Raw genomic sequence first — 14,801 nt, 5'->3', positions numbered from 1 at the left:
ACGTTTCTCATTATTGTTCTTTATTGTTTGCTAGAGCGCCATCATATTCCATAGCGATGTACAATGTGTAGACAAACAAGTAGTATATAACATAACAATTTGAGTTACAGAAACAACCGGTGAGGAGGCTCAAAGGAGCTTACAATCTAGAGGGGGTTAGGGTGTATTACCCATCACTCTAAGCCAGCCAAAGTGATAGTGTCTCGGGCAGTGATTATAAGCACGGGAGAGTTTGTTATTGTCTCGGAAGCTGCTGTTATTAGACGTCCAGAATAAAGAGTCTTCATTAAATTTGCACAGAGAGATAGAATTACCTAATGATGAGTGAGAGTGATGTCATAACTGCTGACAAAGGCTGGGGGGGGGGATGGTGCGCTAGAAGCGAGTGTTTAAGTGTGTTTCTGAGTCTTGTCTCCTCTCCCAGGACTCGCTTTGAAGCTCCCATGTTTGTGAGAATGAGAAATGAGATTAGCGGAATCTGGATCTGCCGTCTCCAGGATCCCCGTCCTCTGATCTCTGAAACCGCGCATGCTGTAATAGAGGCGATACGGACCGCCTGGCTATTAAGAGAAGCAGATGTGGCCGGTGCGTCCTGAACCTATAGATAAATCAACTTATGGCAACTATACCGACCATCAAGCAGATAAATGGCAACATTAACTCTTACCGCTCCGTTAGGGGCCGCATGGCTACCTTGTAATTAGCCTCCGGTCAGTACTTGGTGACGACGGCTGGAAACTTTGCGGCTCGTGATAATTGCTAATTCATCTGTTAGAAGCGAAAACGCAGAGTGTTAATATTTAGGGAGTTATATATTATTATTATTATTATTATGATGATTTATTGTTTTATATAGCGCCATCAAATTCCGTAGCGCTGTAACAATTTGACTTACAGAAGCAACAGGTGAGGAGGGCCCTGATCAAAGGAGCTTACAATCTAGATAGGTTTCCTGAATACCCAAAATCTCCTAGGTCTTAATTTTTTAGCTCGTCGTTACACATAACCCGTAAGACGCCCCTCGTTCAGACATCTTGGATCTGGAATTATTTCTAGGCGATGGGCAGCGTTAATATTCCTCGACCTCAGGTTTGTAAATACCGACAGCAGATAGTAAGACAAATAATCCGTTTGTCGAAGTCAGGCTTAGGAGACATGTGGCTGGAGGGCTCTGGGGATTCAGAGGTTAATGTGCCACCTAATAAAATCAGAGTATCTGTAGAAGCCTCTCTGTACGGCTCGGCTGCACCTGCCCCCATTGTCTCTCGCACCGCTCTCCTGTTACTGTGGGGTAGAACCTCTCCCCACCATCTGACTAATGCATCATGTCCTATTAGCAGCAAACTATTAGGAATCCCCAAGGAAGAGACCTCGGCGCCCAAAGCATGGTCACCGGAGACCTTCATTCTGCCCATCTCACAGTGCAACATTAAATCGCACTATGATGTCATCAGCTACACTGTATCTGAGCCTGAATGCGCAATGGCATCACTAGGCAGGGTGCGGACGGCACCGGGTGACATCATCAGCGGGGGTAACACCTGAGCACTGGTGCCCCGCTGGTCAGGGCATCCCAGTGGGTTGCTGGACTCAGAGGTCACAGAGAACCGGTAAGGAGGTCAAAGGATCTGCTTCCTTCTACTAATGATCTGGGAGGTAGCGGGGGGATCACGGACCCCATTAACAGAGCCCCCCCACTTCCGTTCCAAAGAGATGTAACACATGTTGCCCCTGAAACAGTCCGGAGGGTTCTGTTTTAGAATCTTGATGTTCTTCGCGCTGAACAAACGCGTTGGGCCTGAGACAGCGGCGAAGCGTGGCTGGAATAATCAGGTTATTGTCCAGACCGTTCAGCTGTCTTGTGACGGACGGTCAGCCTGCACCGTAAAAAGCTGGATAAAGTCATTATCTCCGCACAGGACCCATGCGCACGGGGGGGGGGGGGGGGGGGGTCGCCAGACGCTTCGCCACATTCACCAGAGAATCCAATTAGACCAAATGTGATAATCCGGAGCCCCCCGTGTCCTGCTGTCAGACACTCGCTTTTATTCCATCGGGGTAATGAGATTAAACGGGAGATATATATGGAAATCTCATCCCTTCCGACCACACAAACAGCCAGGGGGGCAAACAAATCTATTCGGGGGGCATAAGAGAGCACCCGGGGGGGCAGGACCTTTATGGAACTTTCATCACCTCTTGATAACTATATAGAAATGTGGTTATTTAGGGCAATTCTTGCTGTTAAAACGCACTTTATTGTCAAGTTTTTATTGTATGACATCCGCACAACCTGAGCTTCTAAAGCAGGGATTGGGGCTTTGGTCTCAAAGAGGGACTGCTATGGCAAAGAAGGGAGAGTTGGGTGATATGACACTCTAGCATAGATATCTTTTATCTTTTTTCACATTTCGTTACTCGTAACCCTGCTGTCATTTTGCCTTTTATGCCCCGATCCTCCCTTCCCTTTCCATTTTTTTTTTAGGTTGCCCAACGTATCTTTCCTTCCCCGCGCCGCGGTCTCTGCAGCCGCGCAGGATGGCGCTGACACAATCCCTCTGACCTCAGGGCAGGATTTCCACGCAAGGACAGAGCCCTTGCAACAGCATCTGTTCGTTTCAGGACGTTTAACCCCATAAATACCAAAGCAAAGACGCGCACAACTTCGTTTTACATCAATTTGAGAACATTGGACGGTTTGTAAAAAAACTGCATCTGATACATATGGATACATAGTGACGGCAGAACAGAACCAATCGGAAGCATCGACACATCTGAGTGACTCTTTATTTATTAAAGTACTTTAAATACCTAAAAAAAAAAAAAAAGCACTAACCTACGGCAGAAGCTGCAGCCCTGAAGCTGCAGCCCTGCAGCTGCAGCTGCTCTTCTACTCTATCGACTGACGATTCTTGCCATTGATTGCCCGCTCGAAGCCAACGAGATGGAACCCAATGACATTTGTGTTTATGGGTAGACACTGATCTCGTATCAGCTTAGTAAATTCCAACGATTTGGAAAGGCTTCTAATTTTCTGTTAATATAAAATTGGCGATTTTTTGGAGACCAAACTTTAACTTTACTAATACGGCCACGGCTGTCGATAAATGATTAATGCCGATTTCTACCGGCAACCTTCAGAATGGCCAAATGGATCACCCAGGGTCATTAGCCGTATCTATAAATAATACATTATTGATAACTGCGTCTTAAATCCTTTATAACACTTAAAACTATATATAAATTTGACAGAAATCGTGTTTTGTAGCAGAATCAGAGGGCGGCTCCCGCTAACTTTTTGTTTTTCCCCTTAATTACACATTGTGAGTGCGTTCCTTTAGAAGAAGAATGGCATTGTTAGGAATAATAGAGCTGATTCACGAGCCCGCATGTTACTTGTATTTGTCACGGCCGTTAACATATAATATCTTTCTGATGACAGACGCACAATAAGTGTGATAGAACTGGTCTTGTCCTAACGGGGAAGCGTGGCAGGCGGAATGTGACCAGTTACCCTACAGGGCAATACGGTTACATATAAGGTAGCCCCTGGATAATGTATTGATCAATAGGTGAAGGAAGCCACGTTTAAGAAATCCCAAAGGCTACCTCAATGCAGGAGAGGTGGCCCCGGCAGTTAAAACCAGATGATGTAAGAGTGGCCCATGGCTGGATATGACACTCTAGCGAGCATGCGGTACTCTCGGCCAGCGGCCCAGGGGCCATTTGGCCAGTGTGTCAAAAGCCCAGTCCGGGCCTGCTTAGGTAGAGAGTCTTCCATTGGCAGCAACCAATCGTATATATATATGCCATCCGAACACTGCGATTGGCTGACGCTGCCCCAACTGATTTAATTGTGCTTAAGTACACTTCCTGTTTTCAGTAGAGGCAGCTGGGGGAGGGGCTTAATGCAACAGAATTCTCAAAAACCACATTAATTAAAAAATTGCGTGCCCTGATTAGCAAGCGGGTGTCCGTGGAAAATGAAATACAATAAAGCTGGAGTGTTTCTTTAATGTGACATCACCGGATACTTTGCAGAGGTTAGCTGTATCCTTCAGTGTACTTTGTACTTGTTTTGTAAAAAGGATCAGTTCCTATTTACTTGCCCAAAAACCACGTGGTAGAACCCAAGCTAAAAAACAAAAAAGAAGTGAATTTCCCGGCGTGAGGACAGACAGCGCCTGCGGACACGGGGAGGTAATCACCACTTGTAGATCATTGACGTCCCCGCGGGTTACCTTTGTAATGTGATCCCACATGGACAGGAGTGACCTGGGGGGTGTATATTAATACAGAGTATGTTAACACAATCTCCCATTGATCCCGTGGCTGGCAAATACGGCCCGCAGCAGTTCAGGACTTCAAAAGATCTGCATTTTGGAACCGAGTTCTAGAACCAGAAGATCCTTTTTCTATTCAGTTCAAAGTCTTCCTTTCTGAGCGGACATGAAGGTGAATGAATGAATGAATGAATATACAATTATCACATGAGATATGCTGCTTCTATATGATCAGTTGTGGATTTAAATCCAGAAAGAGGTATCTGAAGCTTCTGGTACCCTCATGAGGTCAATGAAAAACCTGGGTTCAGCAAGATACTTTCTTTCTTTCTTTTCCTTCATTGTTTCTTTTTCTTTCTTTCCTTTCCTTCCCTCCCTCTTTCTTTCTTTCTTTCTTTCTTCCTTCCTTTCCTCTCTCATCTCTTTCTTTCTTCCTTTCCTTCCTTCCCTCTCACTCCTTGTTTCTTTCGTCCTTTATTTCTTTCCTCTTTTCTTTCTTTATTTTACTTTTTTCCTTTCATTCTTTCCTTCTCGTTTTGTTTCATGAATCAACAAAATAACATGCTAAGCGCCTATCAGGAGAAGAGAAAACCGCGTCCGGGCCATTGCTCCGCTTGACACCGCAGCGTATCTCGCTGAATCATTATTGTGGATTTCCTGAATTTCACTCTTAAAATCTATGACTTTAAACCAAAAATGTTACCGCAATGCATACTTGGTGAGTGAATTTCCTTTTTCTCAATAAGAGGAAATCGATGTGCAGTGAATGCAGTAAATATTTGGTAATATTTCTCAAATTGGGATTTAAATTGCGTATTTCGAATTCCAGCTGTCATGATTAACTCATATAACGTAGTGGATGCATGGAAGGGTAACCCAGCAGAGGTGGTTAGTTTCTTTGTTTCAGCACTCAATGAGTTAATCTGAGGTTGATTTAATGTGTTTCTTTGTGAATGCCCTCTGTATCTGTTCTGGCTAGAGGTGTCATCTTCCCAAAGGACCCCTGTGGTGATTCATGGCCTAACAGATAAGGACCCTGAGTTATAGGAATTCCATTCCTATCTTAAGTGGAGGGGTTTCCATCACCTTTACCCCACCATAACTTATTGGCACATCAAAGATGGGACCCGATTCTTGGGGATGGTGTCATATAATCAGTCATGTGGTCAGAGGGGCGTTTGCTTGCAAAAGTCTGATTTAGGGACAATGCAGCGACCTCAAAGCAGAACTCCATGATATACTCTGATCGGAACAACATCATAAGAAACCATCTGGACTTAAGGAGTTCCCACAGGCCTACTTATTGGAGAAACTCGTGAGTGAGGGTCCTGTGTTTAAGTCCCTTTGTTTTTAAGAACTGTTTGCTGTTTTATTTTTATTTTGTATGTCTTGTTTTTTGTAATTCTGGCACTGTGTAATCTTTGTCTTTTTGTTATTAAAATATTCATAATCCAAGTCTGTCTTTGGGCTCTAGTATCGATATCCACGAACCCTAAGAGAGGATAACACGTTACCATATTGTTGTTATTACGTTTTACTGGATATATATATATATGTTGGTTGGGTTGATATATATATAGAGATAGAGGTTCTAATTCGGATTTCTCACGAATCCGGTATCAAAATCGTGAGTGGTGGCAGACTACCTGGGGGGATACAGGCAGGATTTGGGGGTTAATTTGGTATAGCTTATGCCTTGTTAAGAGGTCAAGTTAGTAAATCCAGAGGCCTGGTGCTATTAACCCCTTCATGCCCACGCCCTCCACACAGTCACGGCTTGGCAAGTAGTCCTGACCGTGACACCAGCTACTGGCCAAAAGTTCATACGTCTTTCTTCAGCACCCAAATCTTTGTTTCTAGAAGCTGCTCTGGAATGCTCGGGGGGAACGAGAGTCTCATCGGGTTCTGGAATCCACGATAAAACAAATAAAAATGTTTATAAAATAAATATTATAAATCGAATGCATTCTTTTTGTAAATGATCTGTTCGGCTGCATAATCCGTTCTCAGCAGGTCTCAATGATCCCTGGATACCGTCTGACGACAGCCCTAAAACGGCACGTTCAGAATATATCAGGTGTGTTGGGGGTGTGGCTATGTGTGTGGATGGGCGTGGCTACCCCCAAAAGCCCCCCTCGTGGGGCTCAGCTACAGGTCTGTCCCTCAGCAGGACAGCGCTCCATTGACTTTAAAGCTTCAGAGGATCTCCCTGGGACTGTTCTGTTAAAAACAGGACACTTGGGAGGTACGCTCTCCTAGAAGAATCGCTGACTGGTTTAGCAGTCATGGTTTAGTATTGATTTTTCCTTCGGTGTAAAGTATCAGCCAATTCCCAATACAGACCAGATCTTTCTCGGCACTTTAATGCATTTGATAGCCGCTTGGTCCCCGTAGAATCTCCTTAAATCCATTTGCTGCCCCCCCCCCCCCCGAGCTCCTAAGTTCGCAAGAAATGCGTCAGCTTAACACATCTGGTCGCTAAAGCACACGTGGGATACTCAGCGCTGTGCTCTACGGCTCTGGAGCTGCAGCTTCTCCTACAGGTGAGTGCTTTATTTTTTCCTTGTTGTGACGATCAAATAAATGACGTAATCTTATGTTTCTATCCAACGAGGGGGAGTCCTCTCCTGTTTCACTCCCACCCACCCCTGTTTCACCGGCTAGATTGTAAGCTCACACGAGCGGGGCCCTCTTTGCCTTTTGTACCAGTTTGTTATTGAGCGTGATTTAAAATTATTCCTTTTCGACCAACGTGAAAGTGCTATTTTGGGGTAAATAAGTGGGAATTTGGGAAACTGGACGGCGCCATCAATTCTTCAATCTAAAAATGGATTGGTTCCCAATATTACCGGGAGTTCTGGGGGATGCAGAATAGTCTGACGGGGTCCCTGCAGACCCCGGGCTCAGATCCTTACTAGCAGGAGGAACGTTAAAGTGCCCCCCGCCGGCGGCAGATACCCCCCCCCGGGAGGCCGACTGTTTTCACAGTTGTTTGCACTAAACTTTTGCACGGAACTTTGTACTAATTGTAGCTTTGAAACGTTGTTACACCTGGTGCTGTCCAAACAAGGAAACGCTATTTTAAGCCCTGTCAACGGTCTGTGCAAATCCCCCCCCCCGATTACAAAATCCCCCCCCCCAATAGGGATAAATAATCGTAAAACTGATCAAACTTTAGCTTTGACAGCTGGAGGTACATGTTACAGGGAAGCTGCAGCCCTCATATGCACTCGATCGCTGAGCGGTCCCTTTAAATTTACATGGCGTCCTATCTGCAAACCCCCCCATATGCATTTGGCCCCCAAACAGATCACTTGGCACAATCAGGGCTAGCTGTGGAGCTGCAGCTTCTACCGAGGTAAGCACTTTATTTAACCTTTTTTTTACCCAGAATTACTTAAATTTGCATTATTCTTAGGAATAGCTCCCAAGGACATTAAACGGTCCGCTCTCCCAGAAATAAACCCAGACGCCAGTATTAGAGTGTAAGCTTCACAGGGCAAGAGCTTTGTGTGTTACATTTATCGGGGCCTATAAATATTGGCAGATACGTAACAAATACTACAAAGAATAACAATTTTCATTTACAGAAACAAACGGTAAGAAGGGCCCTGTTCAAAGGAGCTTACAATCTATACCCAGATACTATGTATACCGGCTTTCGGGGCGCGTACTGATTTCTGATTTGTATTATCATGTTATATGTCGATAATTATTCAGGATAGATGTATAATAAAAGCGATTCTCCCTTTAATAAATATCGCTATACGCGCTGCACTCTCTCTAATGGTCTATTCCTGCTCATCCGCGGGATTTTATATCGCCCCCCCCCGTCCGGTTTAAGGCATTTTGTATATTAAGGTCATTATTTCTTTTCGCGAGAGCCACGCGGAACGCTTCTCATTAATTACCTACGTGGCCCCTACAGAGCAAACCGTATTCAATGCCCAGAAACCTCCCAGGTGGTCCCGGTCGACAAATGGCCATTGTTATAAACAGACCCTTATCTCCCGGCCACAGCGACCACTCGGCAAATAATACTCCCCAGGAACATGTTTAATAAAGAGCCGGAGACATTGTTTCTTCTTCTTGTTGAAGATAAAGGACGCAGTTATAAAGTAGACATTTAAGCGGTAAGGGCGGGGGGGGGCTATTTCATTTTTAGGGATTGGTACGGAATGTAAATCATTGTTAGGCTCTAGACGGTTCGCGTGAAATCTCCCTCCAGGAATATGCTTTAGATACATTTTCTCCTTCCGAGAATCCCCTGTAACATTCTCAGGCCTGCAGAAATTAGGAAATGTTTAGCTATCAGTCTTGTGCATTAAAACCATAGGGGTTCTCATTGAGAAGTGAAGAAGAAAGAAAGAAAGAAAGAAAGAAAGAAAGAAAGAAAGAAAGAAAGAAAAGAAAGGGAACCAAAAAGAAAGAAAAGGAAGGAAGGAAGGAAGGAAGGAAAGGAAGAAAAGGAAAGGAAACAGAAAGAAGGAGGGAAAAATAAGAAAGCAAGTAAGAAGAAAGGACAAAGGAAGGAAGGACTAAAGAAAGAACAAATGTATCAATTATTATAAATTATTCATCTTTTGGAAAAACCAAACTTGAGTGTATTTTCATATTTGTAGGGATATCGTTTGATAGAAATCGATGCTGTTTGCTGGGCTTGGAAGGTAGGAACCATACTGACCCCGCATTAGGGTGGCGCATGAACTGGCAAATGAGGATTGTACTGCGCTACGGAACATGCAAGAGCTTTAAGAGTCTGTAGGGTTCCTCTCCATCATCATCAGAGATCAGGGATACGGGACAAGGAACCGCGTTATCCAGAATTTGGTTCCAAGCCCAGTAAGTAAAATGTGAATTAACGGTAGATTTAACCCTTTGAGTGCTGGGGCCAACGGGATGTTCAACCAATAGGTACACAAAGAGTTAAGTGTGATGTCAGCCCTGAAGTAAATAGCGTTCTCCCTGCCGGTCGATATCATCCCACCATACACTGCAGATCCGCGTCAGGAAGCTGACCGCTGCATTTAACAGCAGACCACAAGCAATTAACCCCCATCGGAGGCAGCTACCCATCAATTATACCCCTACCCCCCCCGCCACGCCACAGGGGCACGTCATAGCCTTTAAATGGCTTTAATATCAGTCTGACGGTGAACAGACCAGTTATTATTACTTATTGTTTTATATAGCGCCATCATATTCCGTAGCGCTGTACAACGGGTAAACAGGACATAACAAGTAGTATGTAACATAACGGTCTGACTTACAGCTGAGGAGGGCCCGGCTCAAAGGAGCTTACAATCTAGTGGCAGTTAGTTACGGTATATATACCGTATATATAATATGATATATTTATTATTAGTTATCTCGTACGGGATAAGCGACCCGTTAGCCAAAATACTTTTTAATAGGAAGCCTTTTTTCCTCCTTTCTTTAATTTGAGATTTACTGGAATTTGTATTAAATAATTATATATTCGCAATCCTCGTGCCGCTTGATCAACGGGGCCCTAGATTGTTCCTTAAGCCGGTAATTTGGTTGCAAATAGGGAACGATCGTCTGTGTCCTCCCCGCAAGCTCAGAGGGAAGTGAAACCTACGAGGTTTCAGAGGGGAACACAAGGTCACGGTCTAAAACTAAAAGAGGTTTTACTTTACTGAGAGGGTGGTAGATAAAAGGAACAGCCTCCCAGCAGAAGTGGTAGAGGGTAATACAGTGAGGGTATTAAACATGCATTGGATAGACATACGGCTCCTGAATCTAAGACGAGACCAATGACTGATTAAGATTTGAGTCTTTACAGCAGGAGAAACGGGCAGACTAGACGGGGGCCGAATGGGGCCGATCTGCCGGCGGGTTCTATGTTTCTGTATTAAGATCTGAAACATGGAACAAACCAGGATTGAATTAAGACGCGCAGTTAAAGCGATGGTGTCCACCGGGGTATATTTAAAAAGGTTTTTACAGTTTTTAATATTAAGACAAATGACGGCCCGCGATGGTCAAGGAAAGATGCGTTTGCCTTAGTGGGTGTGGTTAGAGGTGTGGCAGGGGCGGAGCTTTACCAAGCTTTACCATTATCGGAGCTTTTAGGGCAGTAGAAGCCTGCGATACCCTCATACCCAGCAAGCATTCTGACCTCCTAGAAAAGAGGGGCATCGGGGGAGGAGAGAGGGGCATCAGGGGAGGAAAAAGGAGAAACTTTATCAGTGGGACAGGCTGCTACGTTTCAGCCTGAGAGGCAAAACCCAAGGAAATGACTCAGTAATATAACTGGTTTGAACCACAAACCCCTGAACGAGCATAATGGAGACATGCTGAGGTCACTAAAACTTCTGTAACCTGACATCTTTTCATGTGCTGGTCGAACAAAAAGGTGCGACTCCTTTTTAAACAGCAGAAGAAAAAAAAACAGAAAAATGTGCAGGTCTTTATGGCTTGAGGGCAATAAGGGTAAAATGTTTGGCGTAACAACTGAATTGCCACATGAGGGATAATCCTGTTCTCTACTCCCCCATGTGGCCATATGTGGAATAACAACAATACATTTACACATTGGTAAAATGTAACGATAATAATAATAAATGGATAGTTCCAGGTGTGTTCTTTTCTGTGCATGCACGAATAATTTTGTTTATTGAGAAATGTAGCATTTTCAGACGAGTAATCGGATTCCCGAGGCAATTGCTGTCAGTACCTGGCATGTTGGTGGGGCAGTGATTACCTTATTATGGGACCTGGCATTGCCGTACTAAGTAATGCTGCAGAACTCAAGCAGAAGACAGATGACATAGCAGGAGAGAAACCAAGTTCCCCATGTGATAGACCACCAGAGAGAGTTGCCCCCGCACTGCCCTCTTCCCCTCCCCATCCCATCTCGTTGTGTTTAGCACAGGTTGCGGTGATTGGCATGATATTCTGCGCCGAGTTGTAGAAATGCATCCTACATTTCCCATAATTCAATATTTCCTTCCTATTTACATTTACCTGCGGCTGCCTCCCATAATGCATGCTGGCGCCTGGAGATCACTGGTAAGCGATAGCCGGCGACCAAACAAACATTTTCCTTTTCGTATCAGTAAGAACACGCCTGGACCTGTCACCCAGTTGCTGTGCAACAAAGTAGCTTCTAGAATCGCTTGCAACAAAGTAATCAGAAAGGAACTCAGACACAGGTGGGAGAGGGTGACAGGTACAGGTGAGAGACTGATACAGGTGAACGAGACAGATATCAGAGGAAGGAATGGGACAGAATCTTTGCGAGACAGGCAAGGTGACGGAGAGACATTGATGATGACAGCAACTTTAGCAAAATTACCTTTTCAACAAGAAGAACCGGAAACTATGAGATGGTAACCAAGAGGTAACCAGACACACAGTGAGGCATTCATGATCCACAAGAACATCTAGGAGAAACTGCGCTGTAGAAAGCGTATACGAAAAAAAGAGACAGATCATAAATCTGAGAGACAGCAGAAGATCACATGGTAGCAGGAACCTATTCTGTGATTAAGAAGAGACAGACGTGAGGGACATTTTTCGTTTTGATTCCAGCATGGACCGGTTTTACAAACCTTTACGAGAAGAGCTGTGTCTTTTTGAGGAGCAGGTTCACAAATGTCGCGTGGACTTTGACCTGCAGACCCTACAAAGAGTGCTAGCTCTGCTGTCTGAGGCTCACAAGACACCCCTGGACAGCTGGAGGCAAATAGAGAATCTTGTGCAGAATGGTAACATCTTGGGAGGCCAAGGAGCGCAGTTTCGAGATTACCTCTCCTGGCTTCTGTCCTACGTGGAGTATCTGCGTACGATGAAGACCGCTTTCGACGACCGCATTGTTTTTCCGCTTTGTGATAACTTGTATGCGAATGACGAGGGGGAGGTTTTATCACCTAACGGTTTGCAGGTTCCTCTCGTCCCGGACAACATTGCAGCTACTGCTCGACAATTGTTTCACCATCGTAGAAGTTGGGCCCTTCTGTTGAGTTCTAGGAACCAGGGACAGGCCCAACAAATCCAAGGGGCATCTCACTCGACTCTTCTTCTACATCGTATCCCAGATATCTTCGAGGAGAGTCTGGTGACAGCTAACCTGGCGCGCCACTGGGTCCTCCTTCATGAAACTCGCCACAAAAACATTGTGGCTTCCCCCCATGACCACCTGAGCCGTGAATTTCACAAGGACTCTCCCAAAGAGAGAGAGCTTTGGAGAGAGTCTCAGGTTGTGGCCGATGGTAGCCCAGAAGCCCAGTCTCAGATAAAAGACACGAGGGAATACATGATGTTTTTGCTCTGGAGAGCTGGGAGAGCCGAGGCTCTAGAATTACAGGTGAAGGAAACAAACCATAAAGTTTGGAGTCTTCTACAGGATATCAACGAGATACAAAAATTAGAGCAGGAGAATGGACCGGGAGGTCTGGAGAAAATGGAGACGTTGAAAAGACAACTGGATCTAGAACGGTTCCACCAGGCAATTCTAAACTCTGATTGGCAGCTAGAACTCGAGGTCCGCCCTTCGCTGATCCGAGAGATTGACGCAGTGAGTTGTGCCAAATAAACACACGCTATTTAAAGTTGGAATTATACCCAAAATTCTAGCCAACCATGAGGAACGTCCCTAATGCCACCAGACATTTTCACGTGGATGTTGGTGATTTTGGGATCTACGTAATAAACAAATAGTAACATTAAGTCAGTAGAAGAACCATTTTCGCTTTCACAAGCTGGTGCTGGAAAGAATAATGGCCAAAATGCCAAACAAGAGAAGCCGGCTCTGGTTCCAACTACTCCATTCTTTTGGAACTATCTCGCTCCACTTTATATGTAATAAGTATATATTGTGACTGCTTTTTGTAGCGCCGTTTGTTAGAGCAGTCGCTCATATTGTTCATTCCGTGTATTATTCCGTGTTCTCTTTTCTTTCTGGCTAATCAAAGGACCATCTATGCGTTTTAGATAATAGGCCACAGTGCCCTCTACTGTCAGGAGACTAGAATGCAGAGTTAAAGGCGGATGCTCATTTTTTCTCCTTAGAGTTATAGTCAGGTATAAATGATTCATGATAAAACGGGAAATATTGGTTATCTGATAAATGTGGCCTTTTCCCCGATATCCGCAACTAGCATGGGCTAAAAATAAGGACTATTCTGTACCCTTGGTTTTTGAGGACTATCAACTCCCTGCTTCCACATTTTGTACACCCCTTTCCAGATTCGGCATTTGCACCATTTGTGCCAAAATCATTTTTATAGAGTAACATAATTCAGCTGGGTTATATAGTTTTTTTTACATTCGAAATAATACTTGATTATCGGTTTGTTTTGATTTTAAATGATAATTCCGAGCCATGATTGAGGCACCGAAATAAGAATGCTGACGGTATCCTTGTTTTTTTTTCAGGTACGAGAATGCTGTAGCCAGCTGGAAGCTAACCTTAGCCCGAAGAAACAAGATGGCGAGGAATCCCCCCAGGATTCCGTGGGGGTATCTAGCGACACCGAGTGGGACAGCAGCTCTGTCTTCTCCCACTCCTCAACCCGCTTGTCGGACGCCTTCACTCCACGTTGACTTTGGATACAATGTAGACAATGATCGTTCCAGGAAGCCGAGATACAAACCAACTCTCCCGATCCCAAAACCTCTGCCATAAACCTTCTGAATGTAATAAAATGAAATCAGATTTTACAGTTACTCCTAAATACGGAAACTGACCTAGTGACGGGACTGAGTTTATTGGCTGTAAAATGAACTATTTTAACTTAAATTTGGTTCCGGTGTTTATGCATATTTAGGAAGCTTAACTTTGGAAGCCGATGAATAGAAATTGTTGAACTATTTTATGATTCTATGTAATAGAATTCAGCTGATGGATACAATAAAGAGTACCTACGGAAGTTGGATACTGGGGTTATATTTGAAGAAGGGATCTCTGTGGCCTCTAAAGTTACACTTAACTCTCACCGAGTTAACTGAAAAGTATCCCAAACCTTTGGACTATCTTTTCTAGAACTGATTATTTTATATCCCACGGTCCTGATTTCATTCTAAAGTGTGTGGGAAATTGTGTCTGTGCAGAATTGTGTGCATGCGCTCTACCTCCCAATGGGTCCTGGTTTGCCAGGGGGGGCGGGGTTAATACGGTATTTTAAGAGTCTCAGGGTCAATTCATTTAGAAAGTTCCTATGATAATGTCTCAAAACCACAACATACAAAGCACTAGTCCTAGCGATAGAGCGCTCCAAGTCTAAGATTTAAGGTCGCCTCTGGTAGCCATGTGTTGCAGCCTTTCAAATACTTTAAGGTGTGAGTAGAACAGATCCTATCATGCGTGCAGTGATCAGAAAACCTTTATATAACACTATGGTTTGTTTTTTTTGCCTTGGTGCACTTTTAAGAAATGATGACTCAACAGAGACAAGCATTGCAGGAACGTCTCATAAAGTACCTTTATATCATCGAGTCTAAACAAGACAGAATGTTTAAGAAAGAAAGTCCATTCCGTCCAAAAACAAAATA

This window comes from Sceloporus occidentalis, unplaced genomic scaffold (genome assembly GCF_023333645.1).
Source record: "Sceloporus occidentalis isolate IW3139 unplaced genomic scaffold, rSceOcc1.0.p SCAF_83, whole genome shotgun sequence".
Taxonomy (NCBI): domain Eukaryota; kingdom Metazoa; phylum Chordata; class Lepidosauria; order Squamata; family Phrynosomatidae; genus Sceloporus; species Sceloporus occidentalis.
The sequence above is the reverse complement of the archived record's forward strand: the minus strand, read 5'-3'. Positions refer to the sequence as shown.